We start from the raw sequence: 14,874 nt of genomic DNA on the forward strand, positions 1-14,874 counted from the left end.
GGGTATAAATTGTAATATCATTATATGTATGAGTTGCTAGTTAATTATGATATTTGACTTATAATTTGAATAGAAACTGCTTAATTTTGCTTTTATATTGTTCTAATATATGTAAAGTTTAATTGGTGAGAAAACGGACAAAAAGCGTAGCGCAAAAAAATAATGGAAGAAGTGAAGAGGAAGGATGTCTCTAGCATGAATAATATATCTCAATATTTTAACAATAACTTGAACTACAAAAATCGGATTGAGATGATTTTTGATTTATTTTGAAACTGAGGGAATGATTTACAATTCTTATGAAGACATTAGACCTAATTCTCGCATTTCTATAACTAAAAGTCCAAAATACTGAATTATATTTTTGCCATGATATTCTTTCAACCAATTCTCAGTATTTTGAATATATCTCAACGTCTAGATCTTCAAATGAAATGATTCATGCGGCATTGGATAGTTAATTCAAAGGAATATAACTTTTTATGTTATGTGAAAAATCTGATTCAACCTGCTTCATAGAGTTATCGGCATCCAAATAGGATTTGTGGACAGATCCGCACGCAGATCTATGACAATCAGCACCAAATGTTGCTGCAATCTTTTTGCCGAAGTTGCTCTATCCCAATGACCGGGTGCCGAATTTTGGACCGGTCATTGGGCCGGACTTCTTTGAAAAAATGCACAAAAACACTTCATTCACGTGGATTGATCGTTTTTTCAAAAAATAAGTTTTTTAAATACAATGTTACAATGATACACAATAATTCAAAAAACATCTTATTCATACAATATATCAAATATTTTAAAATTTTTTTATATATACTGTCACAGTAAAATTTTTCGAAAACACCTCCAAAAATAATTTTTCAGTTTCAATAAACCAATCCTACCGTGATTGGGATACTATTTTAAGAAAGTACAAATAGGGGTGCTCTAGATGGTTTTTTGAAAGAAAAAGGCAATGGTCTAGCATTACTTCAGCCTTTTTGACATATTTTTTTCTAGCATTAGTTGGGATTGTTGGAGTAGTTTGGTGCTCAACTCGACTCGATTTTATCAATTGCAAGTTTAAGCTTGAATCATTCTAGCTGTAAAATTGAGTCGACTTCGAAGTTTAACATTCTATGCTCGCAAGCCTATTAATTTTTAATTTTTAGTTTTTCTAGTATTATTTAACATTTACGTTCTGTTTGCATACTAACAAAATTTTTAGTTTTCAGTTTTAAATTTTTTTCTTTGATTGAATCACTGCTTCCATTTAGTCATGGCGAATTTGTTTTTATCATTTGAATACTAATTTAAGTTTAAGCATTTTGGCTTTAATAATTGCTGGTAGGTTAAATTATGGTTAAATCTTTTTCACTTTAACCAAGAATGTTTGATTGAACTCAATTTCAAGTTCAAGTCGTGCTAGAGTCGAGTTCAAATTCTAAAAAAGGTACCCAACGAGATCGAATTCAAGTTCAAGGTTGAGTACCTCTTTTTTTACAACTTGACTCAGTCACACCTCTAAGCAAAAGAGAGTGGCTTAACTAGATTTTATAGATTTGTTTATTTATTGATGGATTAATTTTTTTATATATTGATAATGTATATATACGTTGTGAGTGTATATAAGATTTACTCTTTATTTATTGGTAAGAACTTTTAATTGTGATTGACTGAAATGCACCAACACCCTCAACGAGTTAAAATATCAGATGGATGGTCCATAGATTGGCCCCCTTATTGGTCTTAAATGGGCTCAAAATTTATGGGAGCCTGCTTTTTCCATCCAGGCTGTACGTCCTCTCAAGTCTCATGTAATATTTTGTGGGCTGAAATTTTCTTTGTCCTTGCATGTACTATTTTGGATAAATAGACACTCATGGATTGAGAGGAATTAGCACTTAATTTTGTCTCTTTTTTTTTTGGATTAGAAGTAATTAGCCCATAACACTTTCAGGCGTTCCCCAAACTGTTTGGCGGCGGTAAATGAAAGTTGCAAAAAGTTGTGTTAAATGAATCAGTCCTCTCACAGCTTAGGAGCACATCTTCTTTAAAGGAATGGTAAAGGTAGAAAATAGAAAATGCTTTTGTCAGGTCAAATTTCATCAACTGTTATGAATCCAGGAATGTAGTAGATTTTCCTTCATTATGAACAATAGTGATTATAACACATTTTGTGTGTCTACAGTTAACAAAAATCATAATCAATTGTAATACTTGTTTTTATAGAAATTGGTTCTAAACTCCTAAAAGTAATTTGCAGATAGTTTGATGAGAATAGAAATGCATGGATTAGCTCTAAATTGGTAGTTGCCCATTTTTATGGTACAACCTTTTTTTTATAAACAAAAAAAATTTTTAGCACAAAACGAGTGAAATTTAAGAAACGAGGAATGGAAGGGAGATGTAAACTTAGGGCTTCTAAGTCATTGTTTCTAAATTTTAGCTTCTAATCAAGGCCTCCTTGACCATATAGGCAATGTACAATTGAAAATTTGCTAACTAATTTTTTTTGTTGGTTTTTTTTGGGGTGGGGGGGGGGGGGGGGGAAGACCACAAATGGAAGGGTGCTTTCCTTTAATGTACTTAATTTAAGTTGCATGATGCACCATATCTGTATTTTATCATTTAACTTTTGCAAGAACTCCATCAAAACACACAAAACCATTTTTTCATCTCTTTACTAACAAGAATTTAATCTTAACTCAGCTTTATTTTATACATGATAATAATTTTAGGCCTCTTACCGTGAACCCAAATGGAAAAAGTGACCAGGAGTGTAAACTGCACTCGTTACTTAGAGGCCAAATTACGCCATCATCCAATTCGACACAGGGGTGTCCGGGTCAATCCTTACGGGGCCCGACTAATCCCCTGCGGCCCGGGCCTTGGCGCTCCAACCCGACCCAAGTATGGTAAGTGGGCGGAGGAATCCAGCAGCGCAGAGACTCGAACCTGGGACCTAGAGATTTACCAGGAGGAGGTGCCGCCGCTGGACCATTCACGCGGGGGCATGCCATCATCCAATTGGGATAGTGTTTTTGATTGATCAGTCACCCTCACTTGACATCCCCATCACAAATTTCCAAGTTGCAAGCATTAGGCAGCACAAGGGCTAGTTTGCGGCAATAACATCAAAATGGTTTGTTATTTTTGGACATTGTTATACGAAAATCTTTACTACTCCACCTTTTTCAATGAATTAATTAAGTTTGTAAAATAAATAAGTGATTGAAAATGTATTTATGATTTTCGAAATGCCTCTTTTCGGAAACGTTCACTTACAAATGAAGATTAAATTTTAGAAAATCATGTTAAGGTGATAATCCGGCTTATTTAACTAGACAAGAACTTAAGAGTGACGAAATCAGTAATTTAGAGTCCGAGGCTACACATAACGGGTAGCTATAGAACAATAATGTTCATAAATTCAAAATCAAATCAATTGTTCCACCAAATTAGCTACACTGCATCTATCAACGCTCAAAAAAGAAACAAAAACAACTCCACCCCTTGAAAGATATGCATATAAAGTTGCAGCAACTACGTCCAATGCAGATGAAATGTTGCCATCAGAATCAAGTGACAAATATACATGAAGGGCTTTAACTAGGCACGAGTGATGGGTACTTTCTGTCGTGAGGGCAGCAATATATGCTGCAGACATGGTGAATGATTTCTGGGACAAGTGTACCAATTTTTTCTAGCAACATCAACTTTGAAAGACTCATTCATGCCGACAATTTAGCCATTTTAGGACACAAATAGTGAACCCTTTTACGTTTGACATATATGTGTACATATTTGTGAGCTCATGCAGGAAAGTTTTGTCCACCAAGCAACAAGCATCATAAGTCAATAATGTCGACCACTCCACTCCTGTTTTTTGGTTTGTGTAAGTTCATCATCAAAGAGCATGAGACTTGTAGGGATCATGAGATTATTGAGCCCACGTTTTCCTCAGTCTATCAATTGCCAAAAATCATGACATAATAATAGCAAATTTCATTCAGGATTAGCATATCATATCAACAGTTGGTTATTTTTCTTGCACAAAATGTTGGAAATAAAACAGCAAGTGATTTACTAATGAGACATTTAACCCTGTTCCATGACATATCTGGATCAGATGAAGCAACTATTGGTCCAAATAATTTATACACTTGTTAAAACAAAAAGTTCATCTGGGGCACAACATGAAGCTTCTTCAGCAGTGATTTGCAAAAATAATTGCATATGCAAACCTGTACCAAAAATTTATTTGAATTTAATTAGTTATTAGTCAAAATGATTGACCCACGGGAGAAAGCCACTTCAAGAATCTACAAATGCAAGGGTCTTGGGAATATGAGAGACAAAAATATTATTATATATATACCCATATGAACTTTCATTGAAGATCAACATGGCCAGTGTCATTATTGTCTTTGGTTATCTTTTGAAATCAGAGGCATATTCTCCTATAATAAGGTTTTATTTGAGAGTTGGTGTTGACTTTTGCTAATAAAAGACAGAATTCGCAGCAATTGAAAGCGGCGGTTTATGCTAGGCATAACATGCATTGTCTAAAGGTGTTGCAACTACGATATTTTTTTAATGATGAATCAGTTAATTGATTTCTAGTATCTAATTCATAATTTCCTAATTGATAACAAAAGTAGGGACTAAAAGAAAGTTTGCACAAAAGAATTGGATTTGATTTTTATGTTCAATTCGGTATGCAATTACAATGAAAGTTTTATATTCTCGCCATTTTGGGCATTGGGCATACTAATAGGATATGTAAACAAGTTTATCCAGAGCTTGTGGAGCTGTCGTCTAATGCTTGTTGAATTCATCTAAACAAGTATTTTAAAAGGCTAACGCAGGTTTAAGAATTGGAAGATGCATTGACTTTACCGACTAATTAACGAAGATCTGCATACTGATGGTGCTTACACAATAATTGAGTTTTCCAGATTAGAATGGTATAATTAACTTGACCTTCTAATGACTAAAAGTACTTCAATAAAGATTAGGTGGTTAATTTTATCTCAATTATGCAGATTCAGCCTAGAGTCAACGAATATAAAATTCTTTGTTGTTTTGTCAAATACTTGTTTAATTAACTTGAATAGATAATTAGATAAGCTCTTCAGAATCATCTTGATGCATGCATGAGGCCTTAAAAAAGCCATTTCATGATGACCCTCGGACGTGCTTTATTGATTCGATGATTGTTTCATTATTGATGTAATACTCCATGCTTATTGTTATTAAACAGCAGAGAGTAATGTTTTAGCGTATATTAGTTTTCATTAGGGAACCTAGCTAAATGGTTCACAAATGACAAAGATCAACTTTTTGATCTTCTCATATTTTATTGTGATCTATATTTTTTGCGGTACCTTTTGGACTTTCAAATTGTTTGATCAGTTGAGAATTGATGCTGATATATTGGCTTCTTCACTTTGGGTGATTAAACATCAAGATCAAGTTATTTTTTTTATGCTAATAAAGAACCCCACAATTGAGTTACATTATTTGATCTAAGTGTTTAGAAATGAGTCATCCGATCACTTATGCATCATCCGTTACTTACAAAAACATCGCATGTTTGTCCTTGCAGGCTTCTTGATTCTCTGCACCCAAAGAGAAAAATAATGGAGCAAAGAATCAATGGCCAAGAATAATAATACTAATTTGCCAACTGATTTTTAAAAAAAAAATTAAAATGGAAAAGGTATATTAAATAAGGATATTTTTAAAGAAATTAAAAATTTATTATATTTTTCAATTGAAATTTTATCTAAGGATTTCAATTGTACCAATTTGTAATATATACATTGTTTGATTTAGACAGATTAACTTAATTGCTTATGTTGTTGTATTGGCGAAATTATAAATTATTTCCAATTTGGAATTCAATAATTGCGACAAGTGAGGAGTGTTAAGTGCAGTTAATTATATTATGGCCATAAGCGTACCATGCTCTGTCCTTATTTACATGACAAGGATATCCTCCAAACTAATCAAAATCAATTTGAAAGGAACATTTAAGACATGCAGGACTTGAGGGGACATAAAATTAGGCGGAGCAAGTGAGTTAGATATCCGTCCAACTTTCGTTCTTTTTTGTTTTTTGTTTTTTTTTTAAAAGTATTCTTGGACTTCAAATCAAATTATATTGCTATCGGGAATTTCGTTTTAGCCCTTGCATTATAAAAAATGTACACTTTTGGTCCTGTCTATTTCTGCACCCTCTATAAGTGTAATCCTCTGCTCTATCCAATGTGTGCCCATTTGATTTTATTTTGAATCTAAATGGTTAAAGTTAACAGCCCATCCTTGAGAGTTCAAGGGCCAAAGCACCTAAACGTGAAAGTCGTCGGAAAGCTATTTAGAGTTTTTGCTAAATAAGCCACGCCAAAATATATCAACTACAATAACAATGCTATATGATACGAATTTACATTTCCTATCTCACTACCTCAGGGTTGTTGTAGCATGCATACATACAAACATATACACACACATATATACACACAGAGAACAGGTGTAGATACACGTCATATACTTTAATTTCAAATTTAAAATTCACTTTTGCATAGTTATCATACATCTACATTTGTTAATTGTTAATATAAAAAAATCTACTACACCGATAGTAAATAAAAATTTACGATAAATCCGATGCAATTAGAAAAGTACAAATCAGAACGCATGCATATGGACAAAGATTATTGTTCCTCCCCATCCTTATATGCTGCAAAACGTTGAATATCTCCTGCGAGGAGGCTAGTGTTTGTTCCTTTGTATTATGGCCAGTGCCAAAAACACTGAGCCGGTAACGGCACCATTTTAAGGTGTGCATGCTAACACCCAGCAATAAGGAAAGGGCTTTGGGATTAAATTCATCATCAAGATTAGTTTTTTCTATGATGGACGACAGGGACAAAAACGTTTGTTTCTGATGTCTTGTTTGATGTATAAATTTATCGAAGGCTAATCAGAAAAATCCAAGAGATTTAGGTCTTAGAATACTACTGTTTTAGCCCATTGCACGGTCGGTTGTCATTTGATCAGTCTAAAAAAAATTCATTTGTTTTATGGGATTTATCCAAATTAAACTAAAGGGTGAATAAGACTGATTGCTTTTTATAATAGTTATGCATCATGGTCTTGCAAATCTCAGTTAAATGACGGAGGATTAATTCGTGTTGCAATGTCCACTACTGCTTGTTCTTGTTCTCTAAACCCGCTATGTCAAAATATAGCTTTACATTCTCAGACAGATACACGTGTGAGGATGAAAGGTGCTGTAATTATTTATTTGAGCATGCACTAGAAATGATTCTTCAAATTTATTTTATTTTTTGAATTCTTATTATCTGACGCTCAATTGAATCTCCCGGGATATGATACAAAGATGCTTAATTGAATTTGATATTCGAAGTGGGTGTATATATATATATATATATATATATATATATATATATATATATATATATATATATATATATAGATGGACAAGGTTAATCGACATTCTACTTCAGAGCCAGAAGAAAAAAGATGAAGGAAATCTAACAAATTTGAGTTGTGAAAAGGGGAAAAAAAAAAGAAGAAAAAAAGTACTGTAGCATTTTTTTTTCCCAGTAAGAGTTTATTTGAGTTAACAAGGTAGTTGAAGAACAAATTTGGGAAAAATTCCCCAAAAAAGAAAATCTTTAAAATACCCAATCTAATTTTAGGGTACTAGCTATAAGAGAAGACTACTTTAGTTTTTTTTCAAGTTTATTCCTTAAATTGTGGGGATAATTAGTAATTAACACTGTAGTGAGTTGACAGACAATTGGCATGGTCATGGTAATGGGCTTCAATGAATACTAATATTAACGGGTTTTTCTCTTTTTTTTGTTGGTTAATGCCAAAGCGTTGAATCTACAATTAATTAATTAACCTCCATCCATATTACAGTAGTATGTAAAAATGGCCTTTTCTATTGACAAAAAGAGAAAATTCTCGCGTCAAGTTCTCACCGACACGTGCGTTGTAGCTTAGCGTGCAAAATTCAGAAACGAACGGCCAAAATCTGGACTTTTTGAACATCTAAAGTCAAAAATTGTGAGTAATTTTCCAAACCCCAAAACAAAATTGGCCGATCGTGTGTTTGTGAGACCGTGTTGTACTGCCCAAGAGATGGACAGCTAGAATTGGACATAGCCACGTGAAGCTGAAATTCTGAATGTTTCTTGACCAATATTTTCTCTACATCCCAACCTACCAATCTTAGGGACAAAGATGCAGAAGGTAAAATACAACAACTTCAATTTGGGTGAAAAGGAGCGAAAATTTTCTGTTCTTCGTACATTTGGCACAGTATGACTTGTTTGACATTATACTCTAGGCGTGGAAATGTAAGCACAAGGGCTGCAGAATAAACTAGGTGGATAATTTTGCTGTCCAGTCAAAGAATAGTGGAAATATCAACTTGTATTATTGAATGGCGCTGGATTGTAAATTATTTGAGATATTTTTACTGTAGCACTTTTTATGATGCGATGTATATGAGATAAAAAGGTAATTGAGAAGATAAAAAGATGTATTAAAAATTGTAATGATGATGTAAGTAAATATATTTGAGCAAATAATCTCCTGTCCAAACACAAGAAGGTTTCTTTAGTTGGACTATTATATTCTCTAGAGCGAGAAGTGATCAATATTAAGGAAATCAAATCGTTTAGTAGTTGGTTTAGTTGTAAAGGGTTATGAGAACTCTCACGGAACTTTTTTTCTTGGAATCTTTTTTACAATTTTCATTGTAATCAGTAAAATTACTTAATTTTTCTAATTTTTTTGAAGGAATATAAAGATCAAAAAGTTAGAAATGATGAAGCTAGCGTCCCAAATTACTAGTTCTCCACTATCTCAATTGTTAAATTGATTTATTGGTGTCTCATGAGGGTCTTTGTTCTACATTAATATCTGAGCTAGGACCATATGATTTAGGACCCTACATTATTTCCTATGAAGAACTTTTCTGGTGCAGCTTATGTGTGGCCTCCTATTGATCTCTTTCTCATTTTGGTTTCCCTTTTTGTTTTCTTTGCGGTCGGCCAATTTGTGCATCCTTGACATGACATGGCTTTCAAGTGGCTTGCAAATTAAATTTGACAATGCCATATCATAGACAGTAATGCCTCATAAAGGGCATATCTATGGCCTGTTCTTGTTTGTTCAAAGCAAACTGATTTGAATTTATGGATAAAAACTTGTTCAATTCAAAAAGTGTTCTCATTTCCTTAATCTTGTGCATAACATAAAAATAATAAGAAAAAGTGCTCTCCCTTTTATTGCCTCTTTTATTGTTAACTCCTTAATTAATATTTTACATTTACAAATATTAACACTTTGAAAACTTCTTAATGAGTGTCCCTAACACCCCACTACCATAACAAATCAAACACTAATCAAAAGTTTCCTTTTAGACTATCTTCATAACACCCCACTACCATAACTATTAATTACCTCTGTCCCTCTAATTTTAAGAGCACCATGACACCCTTGAATTCCAAATTTGTCATCAACACATTTCAACTCAATACACAATAATAGAATCCCTTAGAACTTATACTAGTTGCACCTTGTAATTGCCCAGCTGTGGTGCACCGCACAAAAGGTGGAAATTTTCAGTTCTCCATCAAACTAGGAAAGTAGTGGAGCCCAAGCCAAGCGGCTAACAGGGCAGGCAGTCGCTGGTCTGAGGTCTCATCTATCTCATTCTTTTGACGATGCATGCATTTTCTTGTACAAATTTGCACGCATGAAATCAAGATTTCCTAACTAAATCCGGCCGGCGGCTTAGGTTTATTATCATGAATTCATATTTCCACCTAATTTACGTCCACGCGGCATTCATACACCTATTTTGAACAGTCCCACTATCACCAATCACTCACTTTCACACATCCTTATTTTTCTTCAATTTTCAATTCCAAGACAAACTCTATAATTGACTTAGCCCAACGAACTTGATCCCCAAGCCTCTCTCATCTCTTCCTAGCCGTCACGCGGTCCATTATTAAATTTTTTCTCCCTTTATGCTCTAATAGTCTACTCTTTTGTTACATCCCTCTCTCTATATATACTGCTACACCACCCTTTGAAACTCTCTTCATAGCTCTCTCTCTCTCTCCAAAACCAAAGTTCACAAGATTTATTTATCTCTTCATTGTTCTTCCTTGCTATCTACAGTATTTCCTCAAAACCAATTTCAAAAAGGAAAGCTTAAATGGCCAGCTCAAGAATAATCATGTTCGTGTTTCTGGTGGCACTTTTGAATTTTGTGTCATGCTCGTGCGGCAGAAAGATGTTAGAAGTGCAAGAGCTTGACAAGAATATGGCTCCTCCACAGCATCCGTTAGATGCAAGGCTATATCTGACCTCCCTACCCAAGGGGAAGGTGCCAGCTTCTACTCCAAGCAAAAAGGGTCATTCAGTGACCGTGGATGAGAAGTTAGTCGCCCGCCACCTTGCCGCCATCGATAGGATTCTCCGGTCAGTACCGAGCCCAGGAGTCGGCCACTAGGGATGATCTCATGTGCCATAGTTTTGGTTCATTAAATCCCAGTTTTCTTCTTCTTGCTCTAACCCCTTTTACGATTTTGGGTTTTTTCGGGGGCTTATAGTTTTGCATATTTAGAAGCTTCTGCAGCTTGTAGGTTAGGATTGTACACATGGAAGTGTATAGGCCAGAGGGACTAGTTGGCGAATATGTTCATTTGATACTTTACACTATATGGATCTTATTCTTTCATTGTTATTTAACTTTGGTATTTCAGATACCAATACCACACAATTTGACAGATAGAATAAACAATCGGTGTGAATTATAGCATGATACCAGCTCATCTTTACTGTGCAAGATATGAATGTAAATTTTCAGGAGACGTTTAGCAAATGGTCAATTCTCTATTGCTGGAATTTTTTGTTTAATTTAGTGGCAAAAACATACCACTGCTCTTGGCAGGCTTTTGCTGTTGATTACTTGACCTTCTGTTTTTGGTTTTTCTACTAATTTCTGTTTGTTTGGATTGAGAATTATTTACCAAAATTTATTTGTTTACCTCATCATTACAATTTTCAACACACATTTTTATCTTTCCAATTACCTTTTTATCTCACATGCATTACATCACAAAAAGTGCTACAGTAAAAATATCTCAAATAATTTACAATCCAAACAGAGCATTTGATTCCTATTTGATTTTGATTTGCCAAAGTAAAAAGTGCAGAAAGTAAAAAGGTTAAGTAAGAAACAAACGCGTTTCCAAGACTTTTTCTCCATCTCTAAATGTCGGTTTGCTTTTTGTAAAGTATGGTCATAATCCAAAGCTTTAACATATAGTTGCATGGCCAAGGGCCAAAAGAGCAGGACCCAACATTAGGTTTATTTGGGAGATGCTTCAAGAATGTTGTCCCAATGTTGATGGCTTCGGCTTCTTATTCGATTCAAGATGTAATTGAGTTGGAAAACAGAAAGGTTTGATTTCAACAGTCTAAATGTCTACTCCTAGTTTCTTAGAAAAGATTCTAGCGTTGATGAAATCCCCACGCGGAATTTAAGAAAGGAAATCACATCAAAAAGAGGTAGTTGAAAATCTAAGCTTAGTCAAGGGTTGGCTATTAGTTGAAATCAAAGTAAAATAGTCCAACCACGCAAGTGGAAGATAAGGCACCGAAAATAGAGAATCTAATTTATTACTTCCTCACCAAGTCTTGCTTTGGAAATTGAAAAATCAACACGTTATAGTTTTTTTTTTCTCCTCTCCTTGTTGGTGGAAAAAACCTTCATTTGCAAATATATACTCCCTCCATCCCAATTTGATAGCCTTGATTTTTTTTTTTTTACACAATTTAAGAAAAAATAGCTTATTTTATTGAAAAAATAAATCTAGTCTAATATTTTCCAAAAAAAAAATCCTTATATTAATACTAGGAGTATCACTAATCACTATATCTTTACATTATTTATAGCAACAATATTGATGGTATATTGCACCATTCAAAACATATATCAAAGCAATTATTAGCAAAAAAGTTGACTGTATTAAATAAGGTAAACTATATTTACAAATAATGAAGTATATTAAATAAATCCATTTTAGAGAAATTAAAAGTTGTCTATCCTCTTGAATTGGAAGATGGACTATAATTTGGGAAGGATGGAGTGTGTGTGTGTGTAAATGGTGAAAAATATGTACTGAAAATATCAGCTGGTAAAAATTTTACACCATAAATGTGTGTTAATATGTGTGCGTCCATTGTGCGTATATGTATGTGTGTGTGTGTGTGTTTATATTTATCATTTGGGATATGGTGGTAGGAGGTGAAAAGCAAAGGAGCAGTTAATTAATGAAGAATCTGTATCTAACTTGCGTTGAAGGACCATTTTGGACTTAAGACGTCTCATTATCTCTAAGTAAAAAGAGACTGCCAATTTAGTAGTCTTTCTTTGACATAGCAGGTTTCAAGAACCAAGAGTCACTGTTGGTGACAAAAAGTGAGCAATATTCAGTGGTTATCGCTCAACGTAACTAAATAAAGCAAAAAAGCGTTAAAGAAAGTAAGAGGTCATACTAGTTCAAACTCTAATCATTCAGGAAAAAGATCAAAATTAGTGAGTTATAATGGTTGTTAATTTAGAAAATCCTTTAATCTCGGACATTTCATGTTATAATAACCACTAATTTCTCTAAACTGGATAGAGCATGTTCATATTTAATTTGTTTTCCAATATTGTTTCATGTTGTAGTTGGGACTCGGCCTTGAATGATTGTAATTGAGAAATAAGGCATACTCCCTGGTTTATCCCAAATGAAAAAATTGTAGAATTGATGGTCATAGAATTTTGTATTGTGTCTTTTCTTAACCAAATATTGTGAATTGTCAATTTGTAATAGTACATATTTTTCATCCAATAGTGCAATTACTAGCTTCCACGTTCACCTTCACTCATAGGCTATGCAGTGACCACGAAACATGCGTACCCTGTTCATTAGCCTACAATACAACAATTAAAGAATTGCATGGAAAGTTAAATGCAGATTAACAGGCCAATCCTTCCCGCCCAGTTGATCGAATCAATATAACTATAAAGGCAATTAGTTAAATATCATTGACACATGAATCTTCATCTACTTGATGTATGGTTATGAGTGCAGAACTATTTTATTAGTGCCTCCCACTACCAATGGATTACATTTGTATTGATTGCTAACCAACCAAAAATTAAAATTTGAAGGAAGAAATCATTTACAGCAGAAAAAGGAAAGGAGGTGACAAATCAAAGAGATACTAAAAAGAAATCATCTCATCAAGAACATACATGCATGACAAGGGCTTCGGAATCTAATGAAATAGGCTCAATTGAAATGATATTTTATAAATATATAGTTATCTTGAATAATCTTTGATGATTATATAGATATTCAAAGATACATGAATGACAAGGGCTCCGGAATCTAATGAAATAGGCTGAATTGAAACGATATTTTATAAATATATAATTATCTTGAATAATCTTTGATGATTATATAGAGATGGATGCTTATTGTTCTAACCATTCTTCTAATCTCGAGTCTGCAGATAAGAAAAGGGATATTAAACTTTTTTACTACCACAAAACCATTTCGTTTTTTGAGTTAAATAATGCTATGGTGAGGGGTATGTATAAACTCAAATTGTTGTTGTACATAAAATTATTTTCTTTTGCTAACGTTGTCTTGCCAGCTTAAAAACCAGCATAAGGGCTCCACTAGAATTGCTCCCCGTTTGACAATTTTCCTCTAAAGGCAACGTCGTGCAAATATATCTTATATTGGGTCGGTTGTCTTGGCAATTATACAAGAGAAATTGCATAAAAAGCTTTAATTATTCAGATGATGTTGATTTCAAATTGAATGCATGAAATTAATTGTGAGACATAATGTCAGAATTAAATGACAGCATTTGTCTGTTTTTCAACTATTATTTTGGAATTTATATTTATTACTCCCTCCGTCCCACTTTGATAGTCCCATTTCTTTTTTCACACAGTTTAAGAAAAAGTAGTTAACTTTGTTGGAAAAGTAAATTTAGATTGCTATTTTTCTAAAATACCCTCACATTAAATAGAGTACAACTTTATGAGAACTTGAATTGATGGTAAAAAAAGAATCAATTCTCATTAAATGGGGTAGGTTTATAGTAACAACAACTTACATTGAATAAGGGCATTTTAGGAAAATTAAAATACAACTACATTCTTCAATTGAAAAGTGAACTTCAATTTGGGACAGACGAAAAAGGAAAACAGGACTATCAAAATGGGACGGAGGGAGTATCATAATGTCCATCTATGTTGTCTTGGTATTTACATAGATTGTATGGTGTAAAGGAAACCGACAATTGCAGATCCCTTTTAATTGGACAGATGAAGCCAGCAAACATGAGCACTTTGGACGCTGCACGCAGTACACAGAGTAGTATAATAGGAAGAAGAATCAAAACTTTTATTGAGTCAAAATTCTTGCTTGGATATTTATACCATTAGTGAGTCTAAATTGACCAATCTAGTATATTCCGACATTAATCTAATACCATTATATTCCATATTAGTGCTGATCCAACTTTTTGACTAGTGTCAAGGTGTTAAGATATTAGTCTCTTGGTTAATTATAGCATTAGGTGCTTTTTGAGTATGTATATTGAAATATATCTATAGATTCTTTTAAACAACACAATGTTGTGAGGGGGAGGGTTAGGTTGGGTGGTACGGAGGAGAGAGTGTAAGCAAGAAGTTTCGGATTCGAGTCCTTTCGCTTACACTTAAAAAAAAACATAATGTTGTGTGGAAAAAAAATTAAG

This window comes from Coffea arabica, chromosome 2e (assembly GCF_036785885.1).
Source record: "Coffea arabica cultivar ET-39 chromosome 2e, Coffea Arabica ET-39 HiFi, whole genome shotgun sequence".
NCBI classification, from domain to species: Eukaryota; Viridiplantae; Streptophyta; class Magnoliopsida; order Gentianales; family Rubiaceae; genus Coffea; species Coffea arabica.